General features: G+C 35.1%; 1 pseudogene; it reads right to left on the minus strand.

Annotated features, from left to right (window-relative positions):
• Window positions 1-2,186: 2,186 nt before the first annotated feature.
• The window catches only part of LOC114297351 (heat stress transcription factor A-6b pseudogene), a 266,512-nt pseudogene continuing 254,514 nt past the window's right edge, over window positions 2,187-14,184 (minus strand).

The following is a 14,184-nucleotide window of genomic DNA, read 5'->3' on the forward strand; positions in this document are numbered from 1 at the left end:
AACAGAACCAATATGGCTTATAGAAATAAGAAAACCATCAGCAGTATGAATGGAGAGAATATGAGGAGAGGAAGAGAAAGAAGAAAATATAGTAGAACTAGAAGTCATATGATTGCAACATACTCAGTCAAAATAACAGGGAGATGTACCTGAAGTCACAGACAGACTAGTAGAATGAGGTGTACTAAAGGTAGTGATAAACTGTTTGAACATAGCTTCAACATCAATTTGGGAAAAGACAGGAGTGGTTGGATCTAAAGGCTTAGAAAACTCCTCAGAGGCAACAGTAGTAGTGCGATGAGCAGGCAGAGATCTAGACTGATTCCCTGGACGTTGTGAACGACCTTGTGAGGAAGCACCATGAGAAGAGTGAGTAGTAGATGAGCGGTTTGGATTGCGAAAGTAATCTTGCTGCAGATGACCAGGACTAATCTTGTTGTAGTACCAACAGGATCTGACTGGGCAATAAAGCAGAAGATGAGTAGAAGGAAGCCCCGATTCTGACAATAATTGCAAGTAGTGGGCCATTGGGTGGTTGGTGTAGAGGAACTCAGTGATTGACGAATGGCAAGAACTGTATCCACATGATGTGTCTTGAAAGGGCCAAGATGAGTCTCCTCAGATAATAGCTTAGAAATAGCATGTTCAAGAGTGGGCAATGGAGTGCGACGAAGCAGAGATGCACGCATGAGCTCAAACTGGGTAGTGAGAGCCATGAGAAACTGAACCAAACATTGGTGATTACGATACTGAGTGAATAAAGCAGCATCTTCAATATGAGAGAGCGAGCTGGTCCCAAATAGAACATATCTGAGAGAGGAAATCATTAACAGACTGACTAGGCACCTGATGCATGCGATGAAGTTGACTTTGAAGTTGATAGTAATGAGTAATACCAGTAGTCTGATAGCATTCTGTCAAAAAATCCCAAATGTCTTTGGCAGGAGTAGTCACGGAGTCAAGTTGAAAATGACCAAATTATAAACTGATAGATGTAACAGAAGTATTTTGAAGCCAAGTGATGATCTAGTAGTTCTTACTGTCTTAGTCCTCTAAACGGTCTGCATATGTAGTAGCGGTTTCATGAACCTCTTGCCTTGGTTGAACCACATCCCTAGTGATAATGTGCAAGAGTTTCTTCCCTTTCAGAAAATCGGACATGGCCTGTGGCCATAACACGTAGTTGGAGCCGTCAAGGATAACAAAGATTGGATAGGAAACATCATGACGATCCATAACGGTGGTTTGGTGAAGTAAATAGAGAAAACCAGTGCTATAGGATCAAAATCAGCAAAAAAATAAGTGCACCAATGAATTTAGAAGGTCCAAATTAGGTGGGGACCAAGTTGAACCGCCCAAAAAATAGGCTAAAATTGGACAGAATGAGCAAAATCAGAGGCTGCATTGTTTAGGGCTGACGTCAACATGTCAGCGTGGCACGGACGCCTGATAACGCGTGCATGCGTGTGACATCAGCACACGAAGGCAAAGCCAAGCGTGTATGGCTAACGTAATGGGATGGCATCAACGGTTGCGCAGCTAAGCAACAAGTTGGCTATGTACGCGTGAGAACGCGTGTACGACTAACAGCAGAAGCAATGGACATGCCGACCACAAAAACGGCATGTCAGGGCGCGTGCGACACTTTTTTGGTGATGAAATTGGTGTCATTGGAATCGTGAGAAGATTTCGATTAGTTTAATGGTAAATGGAAAAATTTAGAGTAAACAAAAAAATGGCGAAACAGTCCGAGCAGTGTTTGGGTAATTGAATAAATGTTGTAGTACGACTGTGTACGGGACTACGTAGAAAAGGAAGAGAAAGAAGGCTCTAATTTTATGATCTAGGGCTCTGATATTATGTTAGAATGGTTGAAAAAAAAAGGAAAACTGTGTATCTATATTATATTGAATTGAATTGACTACAATAGGAGAGCTTGTTTTTATAAGTTGAATACAAACCTAGATAAGTATAGAAGAAGATAGAGATAGAGAGAGATAGAGATAAGCTATATCTACAATGCAAGAAGATAAGTATAAAGTTCAACAGCTCCTGAGCCATCTACATTCATGTAGGCCAAAAGTAAATATCCGGAAGCAATTAAATCATTGATATTTAAGCATGAGGTAATGGGTTCTGATAAAAAATTAAAAAAATAATAAAAAATTGAATTCAAGAACCTTGAGACAAAATCATGATAAGGACTTGTACATAGTCTGCCCAAGCACTGCCTGCAATCTGATCGAGAATGAGAGAGAGGCAACGATGGTCAGAAAGTATGCCAAACAGGAGGGAAACAAAAGTTACAGAGTTAGAAACAACAAAACCAAGCTACTTTCCAAGGATACAAATAATACAATGCTTTGTTATTCCCTCTCCTGTCAAATCTCAAGATACCTAGAAGAAAGTGATGCCCTAATGGCTTTGCTATGACCTAAATTACACGAAGTGAGACGAGTTAGGATGCTTTGTACTTATCCAAAATCTTAAATTCCCAGTGTTCAATGCATTCCGAATTCGATTGTGCGATTGAGAGTGCATTGTATAAAGAGGATACAAATTGTGAGTGAAATTAAACAAACAACTAGCTAATGTGACGAGTCCACCTTCCTACTTTGTGCGTGAACACAAGTTGTAATCCAATGGATTCACCATGATATTCACGTCTCCCTCTACACTTGAGGACCTAAACTACATCAAAATGGAACAAAATTAACAAATAACATAGAAAGATCTAATCTAGAACTAAAAAGAAATGGTGATTGATGCAATAAGAGCTGGGAAGTGAACGATTAGCGATGGATAACAAGCCCACTTTCTACTTCGGGTTTGAAGCTAAATGACCCAACTGATTGTCTCATTCCTCATCAAACTTCTCATTCAATAAATCTTCCCAAAATCCCACATCAATTTCTTTATCCCCACTCCTAAAATGCTCAAACTCTCCGTGTTCTTCCACAATCTCCTTTCTTGCTCCCCCTGCATTTCCAATGCAAGTGCCTCGAGCTCTGATACTTCACATTCCTTAGGTTCAATTTTAATGAGGTTTAACCCTTCTCCACTTTGACTCGATTCCCCAACAAAACAACCTGTAGGGCCTTGATTGATTCTATTCAGCCTTTTTTTACCAATAACTTCTTCAAATTCCCTTCTTTTATCATTTTGTTGGACTAACTATGGGATAAATGATGGGTTTTGCATAGCTCTTGCCAAGAAACTCATCATTTGTTACTATTCTTCTTAGTCCCTTGAAGCTTCAGTTCCAATTCTTGAAGGTATGCTCGGGTACTCTATTGTTGCTGTCTAAGCTTGACAAGTTCCATCATCAGAACCTGCTTGTCGCGCCTCAAACGATCCATTTCTTTATCTAATCCGAATCTACCAAGCTCGACGCAAGGACTTGGAACTTGTTGGGAAGGAAAAGGCTGCAAATAAATAAGGTGCCTTTCTTCTTTTGATGCCCATCAAAAGGTGCCTTTGACCCTTCAAAAATCCTTCATTGCTAAATTCCCATCTGTCTTGATCAATCTTTCTGAAGCCCTGCAATGTAAGTAACCAGTTCCACATTTAAAGTCAAAGTGATCAGGAAGTTTCTGTAATTTTTTTCCTCATTAAAAATTATAGGGTAGAGCAACCACTATTCATTGGGAGTCCGACAAGAAGAGCTTAGAAGGGCCTATAATACTGGAAAAGCCCGTAACACAAGGATTTTGTCTAACGACCCAAATAAGAAATAAATAGAAAAAAAAAACAAAAAAAAACCTAAATCGATTTTGGGATATTTAGGATATGGCCACGATGCCTCTAAATCAACCAATAATTTTTCCTTATATATATATATATATATATAGATCTTCATCCTGCAAGTATTGTTGCTCTCATAGGCTTTATTCATCCTTTGTTCACTAAGCTGGGGACTGTGGGTAAGGAAGGAGGGAGACAATGGAGGAGGGAAAGGTCGGAGAGGTGGAGGAGTTAAGGTGGGATGGTGAGAGGTGGGTGAGTTAGGAGAGCAAGGATCCTCTAGAGTTTTTTTTTTTTTTTTCTAAAGTTTTTTAGAGTGATGTATTATGTGGTTGAGATTTAATGACAAGTCACATCAATTTTTCAGCATTAAATCTCAATCACACAATACACCACTTTAAGAAACTTTAGGAAAAAAAACACTTTAGAGGATCTTTGGTGGAGTTTAGGATTGAGGTTAAGGTTTGAAAGATGTAAAGAAGGGTAAATTTGTTGTTATACATTAAAGGGTAAATTACACCAACACCCCCTGAAATTTATATTTATTATAGCTCCTCCTTCACCTTTTAAAAATTACCTCTCCCCCCAAAAGTTTAAAATTTTATTACAAATTCCCTCCCTTAGCAATTTAATTTTTTTAAACACCAATTTTGCTCTCATTAGGTAAATTACATTGGCACCCCTCACATTTTAGAAATTACAATTCCCTTTCTAAGGTTTAAAGTAGCATTACCAATTGCCCCCTCGGTTAGTATTAGTTGGAAAAAAAAAATTCATTGAAAAAAAAATTAATTGGAAAAAAATTATTTGAAAAAGAAAAATTAATTGAAAAAAAAATTTATTAGTAAAATTTTAAAATTTCTGTTTAAAAATCAACGTAAGCTCATTTTTTGAATTTATATTTTTTTCTCAAATTTACAAACTGAGATAACTATTTATAAACCAAAAAAATTATCAAATAAGTTTTTATAACAGTTTTTTAAAGTTTTGTTAATATAAATTTAAAACTAAAAACGAAATGGTTACCAAACAGGCTTCAAATGGTAAAAATGTCCCAAAATTAACAAATAATTAAATAAATTATCAACGTAAGAAATGACTTATCAAAAGATTCTTAGGCTATGTATGATTTGATTTAGAATTTTTTTTAAATTAAAAACTAATTTGGTTAAGAAATAAAAAATAAAAAAATAATTATCATTTTTATATAATTTTTATCTTTCAAGTGGTTAAAAATAATTTTTAACAAATTAAATTCAAACAGTCATATGTATGTATGTAACTTGCCCAAAAATTAAAATGATAATTATTTTTTACCCTTAAATGATAATTTTTTTTTTATTTATTAACCAAATTAATTTTAAAATTTTTAAAAAAAATCTAAAAATCAAACGATACATAGTCTAAGAATCTTTGATAAGTCATTTCTTACGTTAGTAACTTATTTAATTATTTGTTAATTTTACGATATTTTTACCATCTGAGACATATTTGGTAACCATTTCGTTTTCCGTTTTCAATTTATATTTACAAATTTTTTTAAAATTGTCATAAAAACTTGTTTGATAATTTTTTGGTTTAAAAATGGTTATCTCAGTTTGTAAATTTGAGGAAAAAAACGTAAATTCAAAAAATGAGCTTACGTTGATTTTTAAAAAGAAATTTAAAAATTTTACTAACAAAAAAAAAAATTTAATTAATTTTTTTTTCAAATAATTTTTTTCCAATTAATTTTTTTTCAATTAATTTTTTTTCCAACTAATACTATCCGAGGGGGCAATTGATAATACTATTTTAAACCTTAGGGAGGAGATTGTAATTTCTAAAATGTGAAGGGGTGTCAATGTAATTTACCTAGTGAGGGCAAAATTGGTATTTAAAAAAATTAAATTGCTGAGGGAGAAATATATAATGATATTTTAAACCTTAGAGAGGGAAATGTAATTTCTAATAGGTGAGAGAGGGAGCTATAATAAATATAAACCTTAAGAGGTGTTGGTGTAATTTACCCTACATTAAAATTTGACTTAAAAATTTTCTTTCATATTGTCTAAGATGTGTGAATTTGTTCACATATAAACAATACACAACTTTTCTTTAGTTAAACTAAAGAGTGGTTCCATCAAAATTTGAAAATCAACAAATCAAGTGCTGTGTGTTGTTCACATTGTGAAAACAATCACACTCGGAGATGTATGGTACAATTTCTGGATGCGAGTCCAAAATCATCGGAGGGGTGTGTGACTTAGTAAGAAAGTACATTTTTTTTTTTGGAAATGAAGTGAGCTAGACATGGTGTTCATTTAGTTATGGGTAAGTTACATTGCTAGTCCGATCATTTTGTCCCTTGTAGTCATTTTTTATAATTTTATTAATTAATTCGATTTTGACTATTAATTTAATAATTTTTTGTTAATTGGTCTAATTGATAATGACAATTAAGATTTTTGAAAGAAAATGATTACTGAGTTGATTGATGTATACTCATTGAGTTAAATAAATTTACAATTTTGCCTATAAAAATATAATACATATGCGGCTTATGTGCACATTTTCTATTAAAAAACACTAATAATTATAATCAATTAAACCACATTGCGATTACAATTGTACCAAATTGAAATAAAATCACAAATTCAAAATCAAAATAGAATCAATTGAAATTACGAAAGCGCCAAAATATAATTAAGAACTATTGATGTAATTTATCATTTATTTGTTTATTTATTTATTTTGTTATGTGACAAAATGACACTAAGGTGTGTAATTTTTTTTTTTTAAAAAAAATGAGAGGTGACAAGTCATGCATATGATATTCAAAAAAATATTTGTAAAGTGACAAATGCCATCCAAAACATATACTATTATTACTGATATTCTTTTCGGGTTGGGCTTCTCTCTAGTCCGTGATCGGATTAGAGGATATTGTTGGGTCAGTGAGGCCCATCACGGGTCCCGTTTCGATAATTCAAACCGTTCAATGTGTAAAACTCGTCGAGTACTATATGCTTATAAAAAATCACTTTGATCAGATATCGATAGCTATCTCATCGGATCAGATTTCTGTCAATCATTTATTTTTTCACCGTCTATTTTTTTTTTTACAAAACTGATTTAATCACGTAGTTATCGATATCCAATCAACGTGATATTTTATAGGCATATAGTATTTGATGAGTTCTACACATTGAACAATTCATATTATTAAAACGGGATCTATGATAAATCTCTACAAACTTAATAGTATCTTTCAATCCGATCATGGACTGAAAGGAAACCGACCCTTAATTTTTTTGGTGGTATCCAATCTAAATGAATAAACCGCTAAGTGTGGTGTCATGCATCTTTCTTACTGTTGCATTTATAGGTCTTTTGTTGTATATAATTAGACTATTTTGCAATTTGTTTCTCTTAAGTTACCATTAGACCAATTATTGCATTATTTTATAATTATTATTATTATTTTTTGGGGGGACATAAAATGGTGTATGAGAAAGAAATCACTTCTTTAGCCCCTTTTTATTTATTTATAAATATTCAGGGGTAAGAAACATTTGAAGTATAGTCAAGCCATCTAACAAGGAACAAAGAAGTATACAAGGATATCCCTTGTTCTTTAAACAAAGGTCCCTAAACTTTCATTCATCTTTTAGCTTTGTGCATGGCTGCTTCTTGGGCAAAAAGTACCTCTTCCTCCTCCATTGCACCACAATGCAAATATGATGTCTTCTTGAGTTTCAGTGGCATTGATACCCGCAAGAACTTTACTGGCCATTTGTTAGCCGCTTTAGAGCGACATGGTTTTTACACATTTAGAGATGACAAGAAGCTCAAGAGAGGAGAAGATATTGGTTCTGCACTACTGGAAGCAATTGAGGAGTCAAGAATTTCGGTTATCATGTTCTCGAAAAATTATGCAGCATCGAGTTGGTGCCTTGACGAACTTGTAAAGATCATGGAGTGCAGGAAAACATTTCAACAGACTGTTCTACCTATTTTTTATGACGTTGTCCCATTCGACATGCAGGCACAAAACATGAGTTTTGCAGAAGCATTTGCCAAGCACAAAGAGCGTTTTAAAGAGGGCTCAGATGGCAAGGTGAAGAAGTGGAGGGCAGCTTTTACTGAGGCTGCTAATTTGTCTGGTTGGGACTTGAAAAATGTGGACAACGGGTATTTCCCTCATTCCTGTTAATGTTTGCATGAAAATAACCCAAAACAACACAAGTTAAGAACAATTTTATTTGGAATTGTAAGTAGAATCTTAATTATTGTTATAACATTTATGTTGGAATCTTCTACGTTATTCATAAAATAGTTCATAACTAGTTTATCCATCAAATTTCAAACGCCATAGCACTAACTGTGTTAATTTTCCTAAAGATTTGACTTATTAGATGGTTCATTGTTATGCTTGCCTCCTATTATTACATATTAATAGGAGAAAAACATTAATTTGAATTACTTCAAATATGCCAAAAGGTCTTGGTTTGACATCTAATTATATTTTTTTCCAAAATTTTGTCTTTGGTATCCCCCCCCCCAAAAAAAAAAAAAAATTTGTGTCAATTTTGTTTTTTTTTTTTGTTTGTATTTTTTGGATTTGTCTAGTGTAGAAGGATCTAAAAATTGGAAAAAAAGTTTTTTTTTTTTTTTTACTTTGGTGGATTTTTCTTCAATTTTTTTAATTTTTAAGTTTTTACTTTTTTTGTCCTTCTAGTTGAGTAGAATCTAAAAATGTAATTTAAAAAAAATAATAAAAATTTACTAAAGACAAAAAGGTCAATCCCAAACACCGAACAATGAACAATGTACTAATTTTATTTTGCATAACTTTTTAGATAAGCCAAAAGAAAGGAAATTTAAATAAGAGTGAACTTTTGACTAATTTTAAAATTACTGTTGTGCATGCCACTGATAATAACTAGAAGCATATATCTATACAACTAATCTCTATTATCTTGATTTCTAGGCTAGATGTCCTGATCATTTGAGATAATTTTTGTGCCTAAATTTGCAAGATTCATTCTATAGTCATGGCTCTTTAGAATTTACTAAATACTTATTTTTATTTTTTCAATTATGTTCAAATTTGCGAAGATGAAGCAAAGTTAATTGAGAAAACTATTGAGGAGGTTGGAAATATATTAGATCTTGAACATCTAAGTGTTGCAGACCATCTAGTTGGACTAGAGGATCGTGTGTAGGAACTCAGTACGTTGTTGGGCATGGAGTCGAATAATAATGATGTTTGCATTGTTGCATTATGGGGGATTGGTAGAAGAGGCAAGATAACAATAGCTAAAAAGTTGTATAATCTCATCCACCGTAAATTTGATGGTAATAGTTTTCTTGCAAATGTTAGAGAAACTTGGAAGCTACCAAATGGTCTGTCTGTTTTACAACAACATCTTCTTTCTGATATTTTAAAAGATGAAACTTATCACATCATAAATCCTCACCAAGGAAAGGAGGTCATAAAACGGAGAGCTCTGTGTCAAAAAGTGCTTCTTGTTTTGGATGACATTGATGATGTCCAACAACTGACAAGATTAGCCATAGATTGAGATTATTTTGGTTCTGGCAGTAAAATCATCATAACAACAAGCGATTTGTCTTCGCTAAATATTGAAGTGGACGAGATACATAAACCAAAGGAATCAAACAAGGACAAATCTCTTCAACTCTTTAGTTGGCATGCCTTTAGGGAAGACCATCCCAAAGAAAACTATGTGGAGCTTTCAAATCAAGTAGTGGACTATGCTTAGAGGGCTTCCATTAGCTCTTGAAATTTTGGGTTCCTTTTTGTTTCCCATCAGAAGCATACCGGAATGGGAAAAGTGCAATAGAGAAATTAAAAAAAATCCCACATAACGGTATTCAAGCAAAACTTAAGATAAGTTTTGATTCACTAAGTAACGAAGTGTAGGATTTATTCCTAGATATAGCATGTTTCTTTGCTGGGATGAATCGAGATTTTACAATCAAAATATTATAAGGCTATAAGTTACACCCGAAAATTGGGTTTAAGATTCTGGTCAATCAGTGTCTTATAAAATATGGGCCTTATAATGAACTTGTGATGCATGATATGCTTAGAGACATGGCACAGAAATCGTCAAAATAGAATCTAATGATAAACCAGGGAGGCGTAGTAGATTGTGGCATCAAGAGGATGTCCTTGAATTGTTCAGATATGGCACGGTGAGAGTCATATACATGAACTTCCACATAATATTTGATAGTTAATTCCTACAAAAATTTCACATGCATATGCACATTCTTAATTCTCACAACTAATTGACATGAATATACTTGACCTTATGTTTTGTTCTCTCACCAAGATAAAAATTTTCCTTGTGTTATGCAATGGGTTTTCTTAACAGGGTACTGACACAGTTAAAGGCCTCTTCCTAAACTTTCCCAAGCAAAAACAAGTCCAAGTGCATGCAAAGGCATTTGAAAAGATGAACAGACTTTGGGTGCTACATCTCAATAATGTTCACCTAAGTGTAGGTCATAAATATATTTTTAGAAGGCTATTATGCCTAAGTTGGAATGGCTTCCCTCTGGAATGTGTTGCCATCGAACTTATATAAGGAGAAGTTAGTTGTTCTTGACTTGCGTTATAGTAGACTATTGAAACAAGTTTGGAAATGAACTAAGGTATAACATTATTTCTCTCTTTCATGCATGAATGATATTGTACTTCATGTGAAAAATAATTTTTTTTTCTCATTGTGTTTTTTGATAGATTCTTAACAAGTTGAAATTCCTCTATGTAAGCCATTGTTATTACTGAACCAAAACACTTGACTTCTCTAGGCTCAACAGTCTTGAGGAATTGTTGCTTAATAACTGCATAAAGTTGGTAGAGGTTGATGAATCTATTTGATGTCTCGACAAACTTGTTATCCTAGATATGACCAATTGTAGAAAATTGGAGCAGTTCCCTCGAGCATTTTGATGTTGAAATCTCTTGAATGCCTTGATCTTTCTGGTTGCTCCAAACTAAGAAAATTAGTTGCATTTAAAAGATCACCATTTAAATCATTGTACATAATCCTCTCATCCTGGGCATTGCAAACAAAGAACACAGATTCCATTGGTCTGCAACTACAAGGCTCGAGTTGTTTGAAGAAATTGAAGATGGCATAATGCAATTTGTCACATTTGCCCAATGAAATTGGGAGCTTAATCTCATTGACACATTTGGATCTCATAGGAAATAATTTATGTACCTTACCGAATAGTATCTGTAACCTTACTTGCTTACAAGAATTGAAAATGCTAGGCTGCAATTTATCAAATATGCTTGGTGAAATGGAGAGATTGATCTCATTAACATATTTGGATATTGGAGCAAATAATTTGTGTACCTTACCAGATAGTATCTATAACCTTACTTGCTTGCAGAGATTGGAGATGGTAGGTTGCAATGTATCATATATGCCTAGAGGAATTGGAAGGTTGATCACATTAACACATTGTAATCTTAAAGGAAACAATTTGTGTACCTTACAGGATAGCATTTGTAACCTTACTTGCTTACAGAAATTGTCTTTGTCAGACTGCAATGTATCACATTTGCCTAATGAAATCAAGAGGTTGAGCTTACTAATAGATTTGGATCATGAAGGAAACAATTTATGCACGTTGCCAGATAACATCTGTAACCTTACTTACTTGGAATATTTGTCTATTTTGAGCTGCAATGTATCACATTTGCCTAGCGAAATTGGAAAGCTGTTGTCATTAAAATATTTGAATCTTGATGGAAACAATTTGTGTACCTTACCGAAAAGCTTCTACAACCTTATTCGCTTGGAACGATTGGATATGGCAAACTGTAATGTGTCACATTTGCTTAGTGAAATTTGGAGGTTGCAGCCATTAAAATTGTGGCATCTAGGCAAAAACAATTTATGTAGCTTACCAGATAGCATCAGTAACCTTACTCGATTATTATACCTCTACTTGGATAAAAATGCAAGGCTGCAATCGCTTCCTAAGCTTTCTCTAAGTTTATCTAATTTGTATGCAGAGGATTGTGCTTTGTTAGAGAACATTGAATTAAAATGGGTAGTTTGGACGAACATGTCCCTTTATGGTTGCCATAAATTAGCTGGGAACAATTTTGCAAATGAATTCATAAAGGTATTCACCAAGCATAAGGTAATCTCTCTCTCTCTCTCTCTCTCTCTCTCATTTGTATAATAAATCTTACTTAAAGAACCATAGTGAATCTAAATGGTCTGGTTTGGTTCCAACAACAACAACAAAAAAAAAAGATATAAAATCACGGATTGAACTGTAAAGTACAGTTCACCTATTTCAAAAATCAGAACTGAACTGTGCAGTGAGAAAACCAATCCAAACCGTGTGGTTTGATCTAGACCAAACCGATTTACGACTTTTTTGATTTTTATGCTTAGCCCTACTTATAACATTTTGTGACTCAACTTACAACTTACCAGTTTACCACATAGTAAGTAAAGTATCAATGAGTAATAAGTAGAGTCTCATTCAATAGAAAATAGGGTTTAATTTAGTAGCAAGTGAAGTGTAATGAAATAGTAAGTGGAAGGTTATTGAGCAGTAAGTAAGGTCTAATGAAGTAGTAAGTGGAAACTCATTAAATCTTAAGTACGATTTAATTGAATAGTAAGTGAAATCTAGTAAAATAATAAGGGGAGGAAATAATTCTCCTTGTATAATCCTGTTGACCAAGTCCACGCTCCTCCGTACGACGTCACTTTATCACCTGAAAACACAAACGTAAGCTAGCCGGCGGGTGTGTGCCGGAAACCTCTCCTATGCCTAAGTCAGTAAGCTTGACAAATAGACAAAGTTTTGTGCTCTCAGAAAGAATTATGTTCAATTACCTCCCCCAAGGTGATGTTTGTGGGCTTTTATAAGTTTCCCGTGGCACAATCCTAGTAGGACTTGTATTTCTCCATGCAGTGTCCTCCTAGGATTCATACTCCTAAGGATAATGCTTATCCTTTTACACCCTCCCCCACTGCTTAAACCAAGTGGGATGGTTTCCTCCATGGCCGAACCACCATTTGACCGAAATAAATCTTGGCTATACTTAAGCCACCGAGTGGACCGAACTCACTCATAGTTCGGTTCTTTTGTCTTCCCTTTCTTATCTCGGCTTTCCATATAGAACCCATAGTACGGTTTTAGACCGAACCAGCGACTTTCGACCGGTATAACCCCAAGACCGGCACAACTCCAAGTTGCTTTCGGACCGAAGTACCTCTACAGTCACTGTGCCGAAGTAACATTGTCCCTCTTATGCCGGAGTAGCTTTGCTTCTCCTCGGCCGGAGTAACCCTGTCTCTCCTGGGCCGGAGTAACCATACCTCTCCTGGGCCGGAGTAACCTTGCGGCCTTTTCACCAAGTCCTTGGCACTTTGGGCCACAAAGCCTATCACATAGCTCGGCCCAATTTTTACCAAAAATTACCCTCTCAATTGCCCCTTAATTCCATCTGCATAGCATGATTGGGATTACCAGTCCACCAGCCGAGCTGGCGTCGTTTTAAGCTTTTCCAGCCGAGCTAAAAATACTTTAGCCTCTCCAGCCGAGCTAAAAACTCTCGAACTTTTAAGCCGAGCTAATTTTACTCCGGGCTCCATTTTGTCCGGTCAAAAACGTCTCTTCAATCATAGCGTCTGTAACGCTTCCCATTCCAGTGACACATGGCAAGCTCTGATAAGCTGTGGCCAACTGTCACGCCGCCCTACAGAAATTTTGTACAGTTCCCGCCTTTTCTCTCTCTCTTATTTCACAAAACACTCTTTTCTTTTTTGAATCATTCACCCATTCTCTTCACCTTCTCTTCTCCCTTGTCTCCTGAGCCCCTGAGTTTTGAGCTTGCTGTGTTCGTGCCTCCATTGCTGCCATTGCCTCCATCTCTTAGCTTCTCCCTTACTCGGGTAAGCAAGCCTATCCTTCTTGCTCTTTTGCCTGTTTTATCATCTGTTTTTGTTTTGTATGCTTTTTGCAAACACTTTTCTCCATTTGTTGCTTTGCTTTTGTACTTTCACGAAGAAATAGTAGCAGAGTTCATGTGTGTATGAACTTCTGAAAAAAAACTAGTCTTAGATCCAGAATAATGTAGCGACCGATCTAGGGTACTGTTTGTCCAAATAGGCAAATTACTTCAGTCAATAGCCGAACTAGAACTTGTAGAAATGACAGTAGCTTCAAAAAATAACCTTCAGATTCACTTTAGCCGAAATAGGATCACCGAACGAAGTCTGAATACATTGACCTAAGAACCTTAGTCTTCAACCGAGCTAAGCCTTTGGGGCCAAGCCAGCTTTCTTAATTCCTAAACCGAACTCAGAAAGCTGCCCCTAGAGGCTTAACCGAAGTAACTTTATTCATACTACAACCGATTTAGGCCTTGGGGCCAAATCAGCTTTC

Source organism: Camellia sinensis, chromosome 12 (assembly GCF_055761805.1).
Source record: "Camellia sinensis isolate YWXY chromosome 12, ASM5576180v1, whole genome shotgun sequence".
Classification (NCBI taxonomy): Eukaryota; Viridiplantae; Streptophyta; class Magnoliopsida; order Ericales; family Theaceae; genus Camellia; species Camellia sinensis.